Below are 21,044 nucleotides of genomic sequence, written 5' to 3'. Positions count from 1 at the left end.
AATACTCGTATCCACATCACTAACCCCGATGACTGCACGCATTGCACGACACGTCATCTCATTACCGGCTTTATTGCAATGTAAATGTAAATAATTGATGCTTACCACGCAATGGGTAGTAAATGGAGTGTTGAGTAACCGTTCCAATAAATATGAATGTTTTATGTTTTTTTAGAGCTGATTTGTGTTGTAAGTTATGCTATGTTAATGTTACAGATGTTTTTGTGATAAAATGTTAGATTACACTATTTGTTGTTTATATTATTTTACAAACATAGGTCAATCACGTGAAGGTATTTTTAAACGTAAATTTTTGTAGACATGAAACCATCGGCATTGTTAAATTATTTATTGAAAAAATAAATGTTAATTAAAAAAAAACACTGAAAAGGCTGTGCACGAGGTCCACGTTCAATTTGATATGTTGATAAGTTATCAATGATAACAGAGTTCACCCTTCATGTTTCTGTAATACTCCATGAGCTATCTACTCAATGGACCCCAGTATTACTGAACTATTCATAGAATACGCCAAACTGAACAGGGACGGCCAAGTCCGATGTCTGCGGACTTAGACGGCCGTAGGCGGTTGTCCCAAACGTCCTGAACAATTGTTCAGTAATTGTTCCTACTTGCTCCCGTCAGGACCGATAGCAAGGATGTTACAAGAATTCCAACAGCCTTGACATTTCACAACTTCGTTATATAACCTGAATAATATAATTAGTATTAAACTTTTGTATCGATTTTGAAACTAGATTTGAGGTCGTTATTATTTTTTTAATTAATGTATTATTTTAGGTATGGTACTGGTGACCCCTGTTTTTTTGATAATTTTATTACCTGTTTTAACATATTTAAAAACTTCTTGGTAGCATATGTCACGCTGTGATAAATACAGATATGAATAGCTAGAAATACTGAGGTCTAGTCGTACTGTTGAAAAGTTTTGAATAAAATAAGAAGCTCTTTGCGAGCAATCCTGCGGCTTAACTTTGAATCCGGCTAAAGTTTTACTTTTGTAGCGATGAAAAGAAAATGTGGTGCGCACTAAGATAAGCATTTTGAATTTTAGACCGGTTTGAAGAACTGGCAGGTCTAAAAATTAGGATGTAAAATTATACAGCTAGGCTTTAACATAACATATGGCGAATAAAATATATGGAAATAAATCGAATTTTTACGTCTAAAATCAAAAAAACTTTGTTACTGTGAACTATGAACTTGGATGTAAATGTTATTATAATGGCCTTGAAAGTAGGTACCTAATATCGAAATGCCGTGTTGCTATTTAAAAATGTAATAATAAGAAAGAGAAGAAGAGGTCGAATTAAAAGGATAATTAAAATAATAATATTTTTTCTGCGATGGATCATACCTACTGCACGAGACTTGGATATATTTATTAGATTTTTACCCAATACCTATACATACTTAACAGTCAACAGTAACCCAAGTCATAGATATACAATAACTGTGAATAATATATTAAATTAATATGATGAAGGTCAAAGTTTTGTCAAATGTCAAATTCTTTCTAAAACCAGTTATCTTAAACAGGAAATGCAGTTTTCGTGTATTATATTTCTTGACAAATTGTCATAAAACCCAAACACATAAATTAATTAGATATCATATCAGTCTCCTTTGTCAAAATCCCAACTAACATTATAAATGCGAAAGTAACTCTGTCTGTCTGTCTGTCTGTTACGCTTTCATGTCTAAACCACTGAACTGATTTTAATTAAATTTGGTACAGAGATAGAGTTGACCTTGACAAAGAACATAGGATAGTATTTATCCCAGACTTTTGAAGGGTTCTCTTGGAAACGCGATATAACCGAACTCCACGCGGGCGAAGCCGCGGGCGGAAGCTAGTGTTGAATAAAGAAAAAAAAACGTTGTAAAAGGTAGCGTGAAATATCGTATTACTCATCCACTCTTTTAACCTTTAGCCCAAACTGTATAAAGCAAATATTTTATAATGTAGAAATAATTATTGTTTTACCTACCTAATTTGACAGTGTGCAAGATAACTAATAAATAAGAACTAAACCTGTTTTATCCGGTAGTGGACCAGTGGGTTACTGAGATTTTGTACATATAAATCATTTATATGTTAAACAATGTACGTGACTGGAATTAATGAAATTATTTAGTTGAGATAGTGCGTCACTTATATTTTCGATAAACACAAATAAATGATGAAAGGAACACTTCGTAAGTCTGACACCATTCTTACCTAGGGTATTTGGGTTGCCCGGATAACTGGGCTGAGGAGATCAGATAGGCTGGGACTGCGGTCCTTGTAAAACACGGGTATTCAGCTGCATTCGCGAAGACTGGAAGCCGCTGGACTGGAGCTACAACACAGTTGGGAAAAGGCAAGGCAGATGAGAGCACTTTCATACACATCCAGAACTGCCTACATTTAAAAAAAACTCTCACTATTCACGCTTGATTATAATTACATATCAATTCTATTAATCCAAACTGAACCAATTACTAAACCCCCTAATTCCATTACCCACACGCAATCAATTGCTTTGTCTCACAACATAATTAGGGTGCATCAAAATCCATTGAAGAAATCAAAACCAAGGAAGTGCCAACATAATAGTACACGTTCGCAGTTGGCACGCCTGCTAGATCCCGCCGGAACCGGATGCCGTGTTAATTGGATATGTCAGATGCCTCTAGCTTCACGCCCCGAGATAGTTTCCCTAGTTGTGCTTACAAGACATTAATTATTAGGAACTCGTCTGTTTGCCGTCAGTACATGAAACGTGGATTCGTATGCTATGTGCGAATTAAAATTTTGTTAGCGGCTGTTGATTTGTTGAGTGAAGCTGATTAGGGGTGCTAGTATTATCACTACGTTTCATCTCCTCTTTGGTTGTGTAAATAGAGCGACTGTCACTTGGTTCAAAGCTGTGTATTTAACCGTATATTTCGTAACATCATGAGCTTATTGCTCCTAAACTAAAAATTATAATCTCTCACACAATATTGAAATCGAAGTACCGTATTCATTAACACTCATTAACCACATTCCGACCAGTTCAATCATAAACAAAATGCCTTAAGCAATATGCCACCACAATCACGACCGTTCAGAAAATTGCAATATTTTTTTCTTCATGAAAAATGTAACACAATTGCAATTCAAGATCCAATATCTTACTGTCAATACACAGTTACTATCTGACAGATCTTAACCTACAAGAATACAACAAAAGACGCATCAAGTGGTGTCAATGTACTGTTTGAAGAAGATTCCACTGCACCCTGTCAGCCGGCGCACGATGGATTGATCGAGAGATTACTCACAAGATAACCTCATTTTTATAAATCATAACTGTATTATAAAGCTATCATAGCAATTAAGTGGCCAAAACATAGAAAAAATCATAAAGATGTAACTGATAACAACGGTATCTGATACCTAGACTAAAAATATGCGAAAAAACTTACGAATGAATTTTTGAACTTCGAATGAGCAAGATCGCTATCACGTAAAACAAAGATTCATTCGCTGTTGATGACTTGCTGTCCAACATACGTCACTCTGATGCGAAAAAGGAAATCAACTTGGCGAAATTTCATCTAAATGTCTTTAAATAAACGACGTAAAGCAAGCAGACCTGCTAAAGTAATATTTCAGAGTATATCTCGGGAAGAAATCTCCTGATATACCTAAAAGTAATTCTGCCGCTTAAGACTTGTGACTGACAAGATTGATTGATGTCTGAGTAACCGACAAATTCACTCCGTCTCCAAATGCGAAACTTTACAGGGAAACGGGAGAGCGTTTAACTTATGCCATTTTGAGTTTTCCGGTTTTTTTTAACGTTGACTTAAAGTAACTGTTTTGAAAATTTTGCCGAGTGCATTTGACTTGAGGAATAAATTGAGACTTTCTTAAATTTACAGAATCAATACAAATCGCTAATACACATTTTGTAGCATCAGAATGATTCACCCATCAAAAATATTTTGATAAACACCAATATCAGACACTTCAAAATTTCCCACTACACTCATCCGGCATGCCTATGTAAATTGTGTTGCTTTGTGACGTCACCAATGACCTCTGGTAGCGTCAGACTTTGACTTTACCGTAGCCATCGGTTATACGGTACTGAACCTTGAACTTCCTAAGAGATTTCCCCGTATGACTCTTTCTTATAAACCTTCTATCTAAAAGTCGGCTATGATTGCTTCTTAGAACTTTCGTGCATTTAGACTAAGTATTGGAGTTCCCATTGACCTATAGGCACACGGCTTAGGTTAAGGCAGTCTATACCTAACTTTAATACCTAAATGAAGAAGGGACTTGTAATATTAAGCTGTTAACTAGCTACAAGAGGCACTTATACAATACAATAAATTACCGAATAAATATGGATGGTTAAAAAACGAAAAACACAACATTATAAATATAACAAAAACAATGTCTTATTATACAAATAATAGAAATAGACAAAGAAATAAAAAAACAACATTTGTTTGTGACATAAGTTCCACTAGTGTTACGCTCGTAGGTACTATAGTAAAAAGTAAACAGCGTAAAAAGTCGTCCTAATTTCCATACTGACCCACAATCTCACTTGAAAGTCACCTATTCCATTCAACCTATTAATCGACTATTTACACGTGTTTCTTAAAAAAACATTATCAAAGTTGTTGTTAAACATTGCCACTTGGGAACGTAAATATTACGTTTAGAAATAGCTAGCAATTTTCGTGTACTCATATCATAAGTTTCATTTTAATTGGTTTTAGCTGTGTTATGATTACAAATTCTTGTAACATTATTACAATTAGGTACGTGAAACAGTTTAGTGAACAAATTAAACGGAGGTTAAACGTATTCGTTTATTTACCCCTTATGTGATACTTTATTTGTTTGTTTGACTATTTTCAAGAATATTATCAAAAGCTGTATTTCGAGGAATATTGGCTCCAAGGTATGCTATGTTCGAGGTGATTCACGTTAAGATACGAAGAAATTGGTGTTTTCCTAATAAAATGCCAGAGGATTCTTAGGGGTCAATTATAACATTTTCATTTTATAAGTTTGCCTACTTCACCTAGCAAATGATATCAGTAAACTATACACTAAGTAATACAAGATACACTATATAGAAGTATTTCAGACTGAAAAGACAGTCAAGTACGGAAGCTTTTAAAGGGAATGGTAAAAAAAAACTTGAAATGAAAATATTAGATGATATCACATATATTGGTATATATTTTGTGTATAACAGAAAAAGAAATAGGACATTCAAAAACTTAATTTTCAAGGACCGTTTTGTAACAATGCTTTAATTAAAGGACTCAATTATGCAAAAACACGCAAATTAAACTAGTTAATTAATTGATTAATAAGATACATGAAAATATTATAACAAGTTTGAAAATAATCGTGTTATTTAATTTTATTCTAAAAACAATGTTTACTTAAAGTTGTGACGTAGAATAATAAAATATAACACTTTATTATCTTGTGTCAATCTAAACTGTTTATTATGAAACTGGTTTTAGTTCTTATTTGTCTCATCTAGGTATAGACTTAATATTTGTTTAGTGCGAATATTATCATGGTCTTGTTTAACTTTGTGAAATCTTGTAAAATGTAGGGATTAAAGAAAACCTGATTTGCACGCTTGCAAAAATAGTCATATATTTTTTTATTTTTCACCAACTTCATAAATGAGAAGAGATTCGCAGATTTACTGTTTCTTTTGTAGTAATAGTAAATATCATAATTGTGGTTAAGAGAGTTTTTTAGGCATATGTTGCTGGGTTATCATTAATTTCGTTAACATTATGTGCGCTCGCTTGTCTACACAACACGTGTTTTTAAATTGATACAAAAGCACAGATCTTGTACATAATTATTGCTTAAGCCGAAATAATTGGAAAAACAAAGTATTTTTGTAAATGATCCGGATTCATCACTACCGAGAACAATTTTTTCAAAAATATTTAGACATTTACATACCATCAGCATAATTATTTGGGATTTTGGTCCTAAAGACCTCATAATGGCTAATTTACACTCGGATTACTGTCAGTTTTAGCTACCGACGTCAGTTACTGTTATCAACTGCATCCAACCCATAATGAATGACGTGAATTCTGGGTTTTATGAGCTTAAAATACTTTTTTTTAAGTTCTTGGTATTTACTAACTACATTGGGGATGAGTTCCAGGCTTATCCGCACGCAACTTAGTATCAGTCTTGTATATAGCACGACGAATTTTCAGACCCAGTTATACAAGTAACTGGACGCCCCTAGAAGAACTGGTCGTCATATTTCCTTGATTTTAACTACCCATCAGAACTGCCAAAGATGTACAAATTGTCGAATTGCCAATCTGATACAAATGGGTCTCATCGGAACTCTAATCAACGGACCCAGTTCACAATTATGTGTGCATTACGTAAACAGTGCCTACAATAGGTCGGTGACTATCATTGAATCCTGCCCACATGTGGCGCATAAGTTCTAAATGCGATATTAATGCAGTTATCTCAGAATTAATGTTTACATTTCTACATTCCTGCAAAACTAGTATGTTTGCGATTCGCATTACTTCTAGTTGCGTAATGAGCCACTAAGTTGCAAGGATGTTCGTAGAATTTGTACTAGAATAATACCTAGTAGTATTGTTTGTGTGGTGAATAAACAATGTTTGGAAAATCTGCAGGATGTGTATTTCTATCAAAGTATACCTCTAGAATTGGCTTAAATACGAAGTAGAGGCTCTTTTACGATCACCATCATCTTCCTAGCCTTTTTTCCAACTGTTGAGGTCGGCTGTCTTTTACGGTGATATCATTGCTGTCACTCGATAAAACAAAAGATAACTCAATAGGAAATTATGAGTACTATAAATCAGTCTAAGTTTCAAATTAAGGATCCAAATGTATCATGTACATAAATATTGAGCTATGTAGATACATTGTACCCACAATATTGCAACAAGACAGTGGAATTTTGACAGCTGGTAAATTGGAAACTGGGGTTCAATTTCAATTCTGTATAACGTAATATTGTTCGACTATGGACAACACTATCATCGATACAAGCTTTGCACTAGGAGCTTGTCCGATGTTTCTAGAGGTAAAATAGTTTTCGTTCATATAGATGGGGCATAGAACGCGTAAAGATGTTTGAATAATTACTGAAAATTAAAACAAAGGGATTTTATTTCCGTCGTATGTAGATATATTATAGGATTATAATAACTGCATAATGAAAACATATAATATATGCAAAAGTCATTGACTCACTGGATAATACCTATAATATGAGGGTTATTTAAAACATCTCGCGTTTTACCAATTAAGCAAGATTTGAAGACGGAAAGAAAATGCTAAATTTAGCTTTATTTAGCTTCGTAACATTTGCGCAGATTTAGTGATTGCTAAGTTTATATTGCGTAGCTATTAAAACATTTAAATTCCTTTAATTTATAAGAAGGGACTTGTGAACAATTAAGTTTATAACGTTTAATTTTATACTCAGGCACGGCAGCTCCGCTTCAAAATCTCGCAATATCATTATCGAAACTTGAATTAGTTCGCAAGATCGTTAATAAAAGAATTTTAACGCCTCGACCCTCATTTTGTGAGACTAAAAAAGAAGAATTTAGTGTCCGACTTAGCGACCAATAGCGTCTCAGAGCAATTTAATCTTACGACTCTTATACCCGGATACGAATTCCCCAATCAGGGGAGCATTCAGGCTTGTTCGTACGCGTGGGTTTTGTACACTAAAACACCGAGAAGTGTACACATGAAGTACCTACTCATACACATGCCAATCAATATGGAAATATTCTGGTAACTGTTTGCTGCACCTAACGGACGCATGCTGTTATTTCGAATAATCGTACCTCATCTAACATTATAGAAGTATCTTACAGATCCTAATTAATTCGGCATTCAAATATGCAACTAGGAAACATTATATCGACCCTGCCTCTACATATCTCGTACAATTTCAGAGAACTCAAAGACGAACCATCACTCAAAGGAGTTTTCACCCGATTTCCCGATGACTGATCACTCCATTCCCTACACACTCTGTGTCTAAAATCATAAATCACGCATTTATTTCGTGAGGCACGGACCGTTGCGGCATCGGGACGTGCTTATCTGTTATTTGCAGCGAGAACGCAGCGTTCGCGTTCGCCGAGCGGTTTTCACCAACATATTGATAAATATTGGCCAGCACTAGATATAATGGCAGCGGTTTGTTGATTGTCCGTTCGAGTACAGTAAATCTAACGCTAAGTGTGGTACGAATGGCCAGTGTACACGAATTATTGCTTAATCGACTGGATTTATGCCAATAGATGTTTGTTTCGAATAATGTTGCGTTATGAAAGTGATTATATGAGAGGTTTCCTCCAACTGGCTCTTACTACGGACGCGCTAAAGAGAAGTTTTCCATTCAAAATTTAAAATAACAAGTCCTCTAAGATTTAAAACCTCATATCCATTTAGAAGTTCATTGTTAAGTGCAAACAGAACTAATGATTTTTTTTAATAACTAAAGGGGAGTACCTAATATCTAAAATGTCTTTTTTTCATATTTGGTATAATTATTTTGTAAATCTTATGAATTAGCAAAGATGAAGATGAGATCCCATAGCCTTGGTTATTGCTGATCTTAATTTTAAATATTATATTAAATGCGATCTAAATAAATAAGATGTTCGTCAACAGGATGTGACGTAGGACTGATACAAATTATATAGACTGTTGTTTAATTTATCAACCTTTATCTTGATCTCAATCAAAATAATTTGATCAAAGTTAAAATTCTGGAAAATTGATGTATTAAAAATTTCCATATGACCGATACAATATCACTCTGTAAAGCTCACATACCTAATAATTAAAAGTGTATGGTAATACATTTATAGGCATATCAATTCCAATTTCATTGGGAACATAGGGTCTTGAATTTCATGAACTTACAACCATGACAACCGCTTTTAGAACAGTCACCTATCAAAAAGAAGCTCTATTAGTTTTGCTTAGGCGGCAGTCTTTTCGTATACTGCTCATAGAATAAAACTGTATCTAGTCTATTCATAGGAACATGGCAATGAGTACCTGGAAAAAAAATCTATCACCTTATTTAGGACTTTTTGATATTACCTACCTTAGTACCTACCTACTTTTATTAGTAGGTATGTGGTTTAGGAATTATGTTCAAAGCTTTAGACTTACTCGTAATTGACGTTGGTGGCTGCTAAGTCTTGCTGTCGGCTATCAATCATCAGCTCGTAGCCGGTAAACGTGCAGCGACGGACGTAAGCCCCTCTGTGTATGCCTCCCTGTGAACCAGAGAGGAACAATATGCATATGGCCGATATACCTATTTTTACTATATAACCAGTATTTATTACCAGTGATGTTGTTCGTCAGATTTCTATGAGAACTACGCTCCGCATTGATATGAAAAGTAGCCTGCCTTGGGCTTTAGGATATCATCTTTCTCCATGCGAAATTTTATTTGAATTAATTTAGCCGATTGAGTTGAAAAAAAGTACCTACATAGGTAATTCACAATGGTATTTACAGTATTTGTTGAAAGTAGCACACTCAACTGTTTCTATACTACCATAGGAAGAACTTATGTAGGTATAGTACTTCTATCCTTCGTTCAATCGAACAGGCAACCCTTTCAAGTCATATCTATGGTAAATTTTAGGTAAACTGACCCAGATCAGGAGCAAGCAAAGATTCAAAAAAATCAAAATCACATTAGCAGCATTATCAAAATAAAATCAGAATCATCCCAAATCAATGTCCTTATTCTAAATAAGGTTCCCGTATTAATAATATTATGTTTCCACTACACGCATATAGAGGTGCTCAAACAAGACGGGGCTTACGGTAGTTCTGTAAACACCGAACGCATCCATCAACGAAGCTTAATGGCTTATCCAAATCAATTAGAAACTTGAGGCTTATGTTTAGTATCAGATCGCTTGTATGCGTATTATGTTGGTTGCGTTACGCTTGAGTTTGGCTTGGTGACTTTGGGAATAATAAAAATGCTTGATTTTTATTGATTAATGGATGTTAAAAAACTGATTTCTCATATTGGTGGTTACCACTAGGCACCTACCCTCCGAGCGGGCTGCTAACCCTGCTCTAGCGACTCCACTCTGACCGGCCGATGAAGGCAAGCCAAGAGGCGGGAGACCTATCCCCCGTCATGCTTTTGGGCTTTTTGGTTATAAATAATGAGAATTTTGTGTCGAGGTTGTAAGACCAGACCAGCCAATTGCCGTCCACTGCCTGCCTCCTTCCTCAAATAGAAACTTCACGCCAATTAAGTCAGTATTGGAAACATACTACGATAAAATATATTTTTTATACTAATGCAACTTCTGTCTAATCTCCTAGTTTTAGATGAAATAGCTTTTTATAGGAGGCTCTAAATGGAACCATTGCATATTTACACTACACTTGTGAGCTAGCCATTGACACAAAATGAACAATAATTAACTTTATAATCCGCGAGATCCACCGCCTAGACTCCCATAATTAATTTATTTATATTGCGTCAAAAATGTATATAAATTAACATTATGTCAAAGTGACACTCGTCACACAAAGATTGGCTTCCTTGTTCACAATGATATATTATTCAATTTAAACGCTTTGACGAAAAAAAAGACCGACTCATCGGAATGTGATATTTAGATCATAATTATTCCGAAATACATTCAATCTTTATGAACTAACACGACTTTGTAATAACCTATATAATGTTTATGTTGTCCATAATATTTTGGTATGAATTATTATTTCCTTTACATTTATGTTTCGTCTCAACAAAAGAAAGAACGAAATGTTAATGAGATTGTTCGTTGCAGTTCGTTTGACAAAAAACGCTGCAATAAATATTGCTAACTCGATGTTTCTAGGATATCGATATTTCAACGAATAGGTATCGATTGGATTCTATAATTAAAATTCCAAATGCTTTATAAAGGAAGTTATTATAATGATCATATAAATAAATAAACTCTATAATTGCTCAATTAATTTTACCAACAGATTATGTCGGCGCAGCGCTGACTACGGGAGGAAATTAAAATACCTAGATTGAAATCTAGGACCTTTTCCACGTTTTACTTATTCCTTGTATACCTACATAAAAATAATATTTCTTTAATAAATAATTACTCAAATATAAAGTTAAATTATTTTCGAACCTTTACCATCTTTAGGATATTTTTCCTAGATAATTTTGGTTGGTGCAATCGGACATAAAACTTTAGTAAAATGTCTATGAGTGCAATCAAAGGGTTGGCTTATAAACAAAACAAGTGCAATAAGGCCGACACGATCAAAGCAAAAGTTTGACCATTTCATTAACTTACGCTTCAGATGACGTCGCCAATTTTTGCTTTTTCACGTCTCGTCGTTCCCATCGATTTTATTTAAGCACTGATCCTATTAACAGAAAGAAATACGCCTGTTTTGGAGTTATGCCCGATTCGTCATTTTAGTGATTTGGCATCCATAAAAAACGTGTCCCAGTTGGTCATTCAATAAAATATTTTATTTTGCTTAGTCCCAATTGGTCATCCGTACTTTATTTTGTAAAAAGTACTGTCAACAAGATAAGCTTTACAATATTGTAATATGTTTTTTTTTATTTATTTTGGTTATGTTTTTTCCGAACATGGCAAGACGCTATTAATAAAATCGCGATTTCAACGGCGTCACACACCGCACGGCCAAAACCAAAATACCAGGATCGCATAAATCAGATGAGTAATATACCAATCAACGAGTGTCCATGGAACTGCCCACCGTGTACTAGGACCGCATAACTTACAAGAGTATAGCAGTCAAGAGTGTCAGGATTTTACGTTTTTTTCCTTATTGTAGATAAACATACCAATTTACACCATCATTCATCATTTTTATGTATACAATCTCTTTTCTAGTTATGGGCCCCTGGTACTTTTATTACCGGCACAAAAAGTATGGAGTCACATTTTCGGGTTTATAAAATGCCCATGTTGTCTGCACCTGTGTTTTAATGTAAATTTTATTATATTTATATGAGAGCTATACCTTTACCTACATCGAAGTTTTTCATTTAAAATTTCTTCTAACACTTTTATTTCTGACGGTACTCTGATACGTGAAATTTTATGCGGATGACGAATCGGAACACAAAATTTAAATATTAAATTATTTATTTTGCTCGAATGACCAATTGGGATTTGATGTATGGAAAAAATAGTTGGTGACCAATCGGTACTAATGACAAATTGGGAATAACTCCTGTTTTGGTGTACAGAATGAGTCGGTATATAATGGTCAAAATAAATGTACCTCAAGTTACCAATATCCAAGTCCCTAACAATCTTGATTCAACAGATTTATCATCATAACTTTATTCAAAAGCAAGCCTTGCACACAGTTTGCTACACACCAACCAAAAGTAGTTAGTAAAGTTACTAAAAAAAAGTTAAATTTGACCTGCATTCTGTTTTTTCACAGTCCTCTATAACACAGCTCCATACCCATTTAATACACCACAGAGTAACATTAATACTTAAAAATAATCTTTATTATCTTAGGATTTAGTACAAACAGGTCCACACGAATCCACGTATAATAAGCGCTTAATTGAATTAAATTTTCACATTTCCCGAAGTCGTAACGACCGTGGTATAAGCACCAATAGTAGTTCCATTTTAATTGATTAAAACAGATCTACTGAATGGGAATTTAAATTAAGTAATAGAAGTTAATGGAACCGAGTTATGAAAGTTCATCAGTGGCTTTAACCTAGTTCCATAATAATGCGGTAATAACAATATGAATCTAGAAAAGGTTTCTTATGAAAATGTATGATTTGCCAAGGTAGTCTAAGATGTTACATCTTTTGCGATATTATTCTATGTAAACGTAAAAACAAAATGTGTAATACCATTATGACAACATTACAGAAAACTAAGCAATACTAAGCGCTAATTGTTCAGTAGTTATAAAAAAACAAAGTATGAAACTCAAAACCAGATACACTATTTTTGCGACGTAGATTTTGTTTATAAGAACCAAAAAGAAAGTTAAGGAAATTCCCACGCCATACATTCTAATTATTGAAATTCCGCTTTATATTTAAACAACCAAACTAATTTAAAACTCCAACCTTATTGAGTTTAACATAATGTAACTAAAAGAGAAAAATAGAAACAAACTGATAAAAAAGTTATCGTTAAATATCTTGATTTCAAAAGTGATATCATTTAAGTATACCAAACAGGAGAGGTGACATTTGATAAAAAAAAAATCTTTATGATAACAAAATATTTGCATCCAATCAGTATTTACGATTTCAATATGTCATCAATATATTCAAAGCTGACTTTAGAAAAATGCGAAACTAGGTGGGCAGTGTCTCCTTAGAAGTCAATTGATATCACAAGACAAAGGAATCCGAAATCGAATAAAAATAACATAAACATAAAGGAATGTTTACAATATTTCGACTCCCACGCAAGAGGCTTGTTTTCGAAACTGCTCTAGTTTCTTGTTACTCTTTTTTAAATGTTTGATTTTGTTCAAAACAAAACCAGTGATGAAATGAAACATTTGGATGTCACATAAGACACCAGGGTCGGTTGAAATCGCAATGTCCTTGTCTGAATCGCATTTTTGGAATTATTAAAACTATTGATTATTTTCAATATTTGTTAGGATTCTCATGTTACCTATAGCCAATGATTTATCTCGATGCCATATTAATTCGCTTGATAAACGCTTAAGTGAAATCTTTAGCAATGACATTAATATTCTATCAAAAATCCGGTAGATAAGCTTAGAGTTAATTGGCCAAAAATTCCTTTGAATTCTTCTATGCAGTCACGTCATCTTAGATTGAGCCATCATTGTCAGTTTCCGCATAATATTTGATATTTTACGACCGAAAAATGATCAATTAACATTCCTGCCAAGGCAACATGCCTATTTACAAATAAAATCTAATTTGAAGATTGAACTAAATGCAATTTGCGAATGTTCGTTCTGTTGTTATTGTAAAAAAAGTAGCCTAAGAGTTTCCGGAGCTTGAGTTTATGAGATGCGTTTTTTTAAGCCACGGCGAATCTGAGGTCATCGCATTTCGGCGGCCTTGCCCGGTCGCCGACCAATGACCATCGATGACACTACGACCCACGACATTTGCAAGCACGAGCTCGTGTTTCGGATTACGGACGTTCGATTCATAATAAACCTTAATTCCAGGGAATAAGATATAATTTTCAATGCCAGTTTCGTTTCGGTTTGAAACGTAGGCGTCTGAGTACTAATATTTGTTTGACAAAACACCTAAAACAGATAAATTGGAGCAGTGTTTAGCTAATGTGTCCAGTTTTTGTTCTAGAATGTTTAATGGAAATCCGTTTTTGTGACGCATTTGATCCAATAATGTGCTTTTGTGTTTATGTTTGATTTGAAATCATAATGATCTTATTTATTGACGTTTTTAAGTTTTTACTAAACATGTTTGTAAGCTTTTGCAGCTTTATCAAAATAATAAAAGAACGGTTATCTTCTCCAGTGTCATTCTATTTTATTTATTCGATAATAAAACCCAAAAATATATGTTTTCTGTCTATGTCTCTGCAGATATGTAGGTATACCTAAGTAGCGTTCAGCGTTCGATTAAATCTCGATAATTAAAAATACATTTATCGAATTCTATCTAAAAATATAACATAGGCAAAAAACAAGCTATTTTCAAAAACAAAACACGACACGTGTATAACCCACCACGTGATAAATCGTTTTAAATTATAATAATTTAAAATCCATACTAATATTATAAAGAGGAAGACTTTGTTTGTTTGTTTGTATCCTAAAGGCTCCGAAACTATGTGACCGATTAGAAAAAATATTTCACTGTTGGCAAGCGCTGCTCTTCCCGAGTAACATCCTAACTAATATTATAAATGTGAAAGTAACTCTGTCTGTCTGTCTGTCTTTTCTTCACGCCTAAACTACTTACCCGATTTGTGTGAAACTAGGCACAGACATAGGTTGGGACTTGAGAAAGGACATAGGATAGGTTTTATTACAAAAAAGTATAAAAATATCTGCTGGAAGTCACTATTCCATGCGAACGAAGTTGCGGGCAAAAGCTATAAAGCGCCTGTTTTATACGATTTTTAGTCGATTATGTAACAGAATTGATTAGTAAGCCAAATATGGATTCTACAAAACTAGATTACTTACTTATAAATATTATGTTTTGAAGCATCCTGTACTGCAAAGGTTAACTATACAGGTAGTGACGAATTCTGAAAACTCGGTTCTTTGTTGGATTTTTTTGCATTAAGTTTTCAATGTAAATAGAGCATTTAATGATGCGTTTCTTGTAAATTATTTGAATAGATGAGGATTCGATGCAAAATAGAATATCATCTTTATTTATTTAATTCTACGTACAAAATATTAAGTTATATGTAGAAGTAATTACGTTATTACGACTCATGTTTGCGTATAATTTTCAATTATTATGAAATTAATAATTAATATTAATGAAAATTATAATAAGCCATGAGCATATAGGAAATTAGAACTACTTATTCTTAAATATAAGTTATGGGCGACCTTATTAACACAGATGAAAAAATAGCAAGTCATTCAAACCTAAGGACATAAGTAGCCTTAACTTAGCATATAATCCTTAAGAACATTTACAATCTTTAACTTCTGGAGAAAATTTAAAAGGTCAAAATAAAGATTAAATACTGAAGCTACCGCTACAATAACTTTCCTAGAAAATTTCAAAGCGGTTCGCACTTGACTATCATCGTAACTTTTGACCTAGACCTTTGGCGGCACGATTCTTAGTAACCTGCTCTTTACACGCCTATATTGACGTTTGACGGCTATTGTTAGTTAAAGTATTGTGATGTGTGTCTATTAAACACACATTTTTTTAATAGTTATTGATCTGACAGTAAAAAATCTAACGATTGTATCAAGGAGCCTGCGAAAGTAAGAAAAAAATGCCGTTACGTGTTTGATAAATCTTAAAAGCCTTAAGAAATGGGTCAGATAAGAGTTGTATAATTATTTTTGATCGGTGATGAGAGCTCAACTTCTTATTGTATAGGTACTTTTGTGCCTATTTCCATTTATGATCAATTATAAGAAATTGGTTGTTTCAATATATGTAGTGTTGGAAACTTGGAGATATCATGTTTTTACTAAGTGACTAATATATACAAATGTCCTAAAGTGGCTTCTCATAAATATTATCTTTGTCTGGTATTTCGTCGTCATTATAACTTTTTAGGAATACATGTCGATGCACTGCTGATCTAATCAATATTTTTCTCTACTCGTACAAAGCACCTACTTGAAATTAAACTATAGATATAGCCTACGGAATTATAACTGGAAATACTTCTACAACTGCGTCGTTGTGATAAACTTTTTGGGTCAGTTTGCGTGTCCCAGATGTCAGAGAACACTTAATGCTATGCTAATGTAAAAGTGAAATGTAAAAATAGACTTCGAAAAATCCAGCTCTTAATATTAAGTTCCGTACTTTCCACTTCGAAGATCATCAAGGTCGTCATTTATTACTTTAGTAGCTTAAAACCAAATCTGTGATTTCATTATATTTTTAGCGACATCGAGTAGGACGCGAAACACATAAATTCAAGAAATTATGACCGCATTTCTTATTTAGACTTGAAGTCATTAGTCACTGTACACGAATGCATTTTATTATCAGGTCCTGTTCTATACCTACTTATATTTTCGCTCAGTTTGGTACATTAACACCTAACGGGCACACGGCCCGAGTGCAAGCATATCGATGTCAGAATAAACAACAACTTAGAACAACATACCGATTAATGTTTTTTTCGCATCTGACACAGAATCAATGATTGATATCTCACTTACAACTGACCAATCCAGGCTTTAGTGAATTATGTTTGTTCATAAATGTACACTCACGGCGAATGGTGTGTTAATCAATGTTTACTGTTAGCAATGAAGGTTCAAACTTATAATTATCGCTCATTCAAATACAATAAATTACTAAAACGTATGATTGATATTTTAATTTCGGACGCCTAACTGTTTAGTGAATTCGATGACCTGGAGTTCTCAATGTTTTAGAAAATCGCCGTAACTCAAACAATAGAGGTTATTCCAACAAAAAAAAAGATAAAAAGAAATGGCCTATTATTGGTCGTAATAAATCGGGCACATTAATATTGTCCATCAGCAAAAACTTGGGTATTGTTCGCTTTGACGTGAATGATAGAGGATCTCACCGTTATTTTTGGTGATATAGGTACACTTGATCTTTGCCCACGGAAGAGGTGTTACACCGTTAACCATTGTCGATTGTATGCCACATAATGATCCGTTTGCTGACCACTTAGTTGCCACTGACGATAAACTAACAGACGGAATTCACGTCTTGTTACACTAAATAAGGCCCACAATTTTCAATAAGTATTACTTAGGTACCTAATTTTCTTTTTTCAAATTATATACTTCATCCTAAATTGATTCCCTTTGCAAAGAGTGGTGTCATAAACAATAATTAGGGTCCCATTATTAAATTCAATCTCGCCTCCATAAATTGACGCATAATAAAGCGTCTAAATAAAACCACTATTTTATACTAAATTTGCGGCTTCCATCGGATTTAATGCGCGGATCCGGCGTCGTACTCAATAACAGTTCGTTCGTGGTCCATTACTGAGAACAGGAACCTGTAATGTTCAGTATGCAGGCTATTAATTTTGGTTCGCGGGCGGATGTCGTGAAGGCGTCGCTTAGCCGCGGCTGGCGTCTCGCGCAGGCGCCATCGCAGCCACGGCGCGCCGCTTGCGCATAAATATAACCGCCTTATTGTTGCACCCCGATCAAGGAGTAAACAACGTTGGAACGATTCCGTGGACTGGCCAGTTTCGGTGACATATCGAATACATTAAATATACCACATTCCTTCAAACCTGTTCATTAAAATTAGTCTTTTTGATCACATTAATTCATTTTGATGGATAATTAGCATTTTCGCGGACTTTGCTAAGCATAGTGTCTATTTGGGACTAATAGGTATGACTTAATATTTTGAAATCATATTTCAATCCAAGTCTTATTTTATCATACCTACTAAAAAAATTTTGAACATCAACTTCAGGATTTGGTACCTACTTAGGTAATACCGGGATTAGGATTGAGTTACATGAGATGTGTATAATAATTCTTTCTTTACATTATGAGTAAATCCTTGCTGAGATACCTATTGTGAATTATTGCTTTTACTTTGTAGGCGGTGCTGTCACTTCAGCACTTTACAATTTCAAAAACAAAGGTTAAAGGGCTTTATGTGTCAATCCTTGTAAGTACTTTGTTTATTGACGTCAAAATTATTCTTAAATTACAGTGCTTATAATGAGCACATTTTGTCGCCATAAAAGATCATCAAACGAACAAGGAAATGGCAAATATATCAATCTTATATTAGTTATAAATACCATGAATATTATCATAATTAAATGGCAAATTAAGCAGCAGCCGTTAATCATTCGATTGTCGGGCCCTTAATTATCTCATTCTTATCTTAATCCTCATACATTTATAATCTCTGACGTAATGCGTGTAATAAATTGATTTGTAAGGCGAAACTAATTATGCTATGATAAATCAATTAATTTTAACAAATAAGCGAACTGTTGCATTCTTTCGAGAGGTCGTTTTGTTCGTACGTGGAATCTCTAAAGGCTACATTGAGAGTTTAATAGGTACAGGAAGATATTATTATAAGTAAATATCTCTTGAAAAGATGGCCTCGATTGTGACGGTACTTCTGGATAAGTCCAAATCGTTTCATAGAAACCTTTGCTTTATATTCTTGATTGAAACCGCATTATGAGATTGGAATAGAATGTTCTGAGCCGATGCGCACGATTTGCTTTCAAAGTTTATATCTTTACATATTATACTAGTGAGCAAGTGTCGTGGTTTCCGTGTTAGAATAAAATACTAGAGCTTTTCAGTTGGGTTCTGTACCTACATATGTATAATTACCTACAGATTTAGTAGACATTACCGCAGACTTGGGGGTCCGCGCTTTTGGTTAGTAAATTTAATTTTCTACAATAATTAATTACAATAATCGCCGTCTTGGCCTCACTATCTTATTCTACTTACTTGATCTTAAGACTATGAGAGTCCACCGCTTATTTATATGTATATTTACTGTGTTAAGACACTTAAAAGAAAAGTCGATATCAGTTTCATACAAAATGTATTGATGTCTTTAAGAGGTTAATTAAATCCTACTAATATTATAAACGCGAAAGTTTGGATGTATGGATGTTTGTTACTCTTTCACGCAAAAACTACTGAATGGATTTTAATGAAACTTTACAATAATATAGCTTATACATAAGAATAACACATAGGCTACAATTTGTAAACATATTGTTCGAAATACTAAACCTGCGCAGACGAAGTCGCGGGCACCAGCTAGTATTACAATAACAGTACAATATTTCCATAACAAAGATTTTTTATAACTTATTTCCTTGATCTAAATAATTGATGCTCATTTTTGTCAATAATGGAACAATAATAACATAAAGGTCAAAAATGATATCAAAAATAATTGACAAGATTAATGTTCAATCAAAAGTTTTTTAAATGCAAATTGCAAATTCTTAATCCTCCAATTTAATGCTTATAAAATGCCAATCTATCGACAGAAACATTACGGGTTAAAAATTAGTCATAAAACAGCAGGAGTATTAATTATTTTGTAATTTTGACTCCTCTTAAATACTTTTGACAAGGGAAGACATCTGGTAGATTCAACCGAATATTATAGTATTATTTTTAATTTAAAATATATACCTAATTAAGTATACTGAACCGCAAGATTAATTTTTAATGGTAACAAAGTCGCCCAATATTAAAGTAGTAATTAATCAGCTGTTAAGCATAATGTGTGAACAATCATTGTAGAAACTTGATCGTTAATTAATTATATCGTCAGTCGGTAGCGCCTTTATGAGCCAATTAATGTTATTCTTATGAAAACAGAAAATGGCCGATTGATTTTAAGAAAAATAATACGCACGATACACGTGATTAAACCTAAACTAAATACTCATACGTTTTTTTATAAGGTTAAAATTAACTTTTTTGTTAATGGAAGTAAACGTCCACAGCGCGTCCTAAAATATGTTTCATTGATTTATCTTTTCATTTTTCGTAACCACATTGCGGTATTCTGACAGCTTCATAATCAAGTTGACAGCCGTGAAGAATGCTATACCTACTCCTAATTTCTTTTTTAAGTCGTCCATCAAAAATGTGGCACAAAAGTTCAAATTATATTCGTTTTTTTTGAAAACAGAACCCCAAATTTCATATAAGTCGTATTTAGAACAAAAAGAGGAAGACTTGAAATAAATGTCATGGTTGGTGGGCGCGACATACGGTGCCAAAATCTCGAGTAAGGACGGCCGCGAAGGTCGCATTCCGTTGTCAAGTTTATTTCTTTTTTCCAAAGAGCCGATGCTCCCGAATAAACTGGCAGGTTGAGGGTCGATCACATCGCCAGCAGATTCTGGCAGTTTCTGACGAAAACCTGCTCCAACAATAAAGAACCCTAATTACTGGCAGTCAGTAAAATGATCATTAAAACGTTGACGCTTCTTTCCGGAGCCGAGAATGCAATACGATAAAATTCATATTTTATTAAGACTTTGTTCAATTTGTCAAACTTGGTCTTGAACTCAGCATGAGTTCTTATGGAGGAAACAAGCTCTTATGATCCATACCTAGTACATAATATTATGATGATTACTTGAAAATACCTGAAGTCCATCAATTTTGGCATTTGATTGGAATGTTAAGACCCAATTTAGGTGTTGTTAAATAGTCTGGTATTTTATACGAAGATCAAAACTGATCGAATTAGCAGTTGCTAAATTCGATTGAT

This window comes from Helicoverpa armigera, chromosome 3, assembly GCF_030705265.1.
Source record: "Helicoverpa armigera isolate CAAS_96S chromosome 3, ASM3070526v1, whole genome shotgun sequence".
Classification (NCBI taxonomy): domain Eukaryota; kingdom Metazoa; phylum Arthropoda; class Insecta; order Lepidoptera; family Noctuidae; genus Helicoverpa; species Helicoverpa armigera.
The sequence above is the reverse complement of the archived record's forward strand: the minus strand, read 5'-3'. Positions refer to the sequence as shown.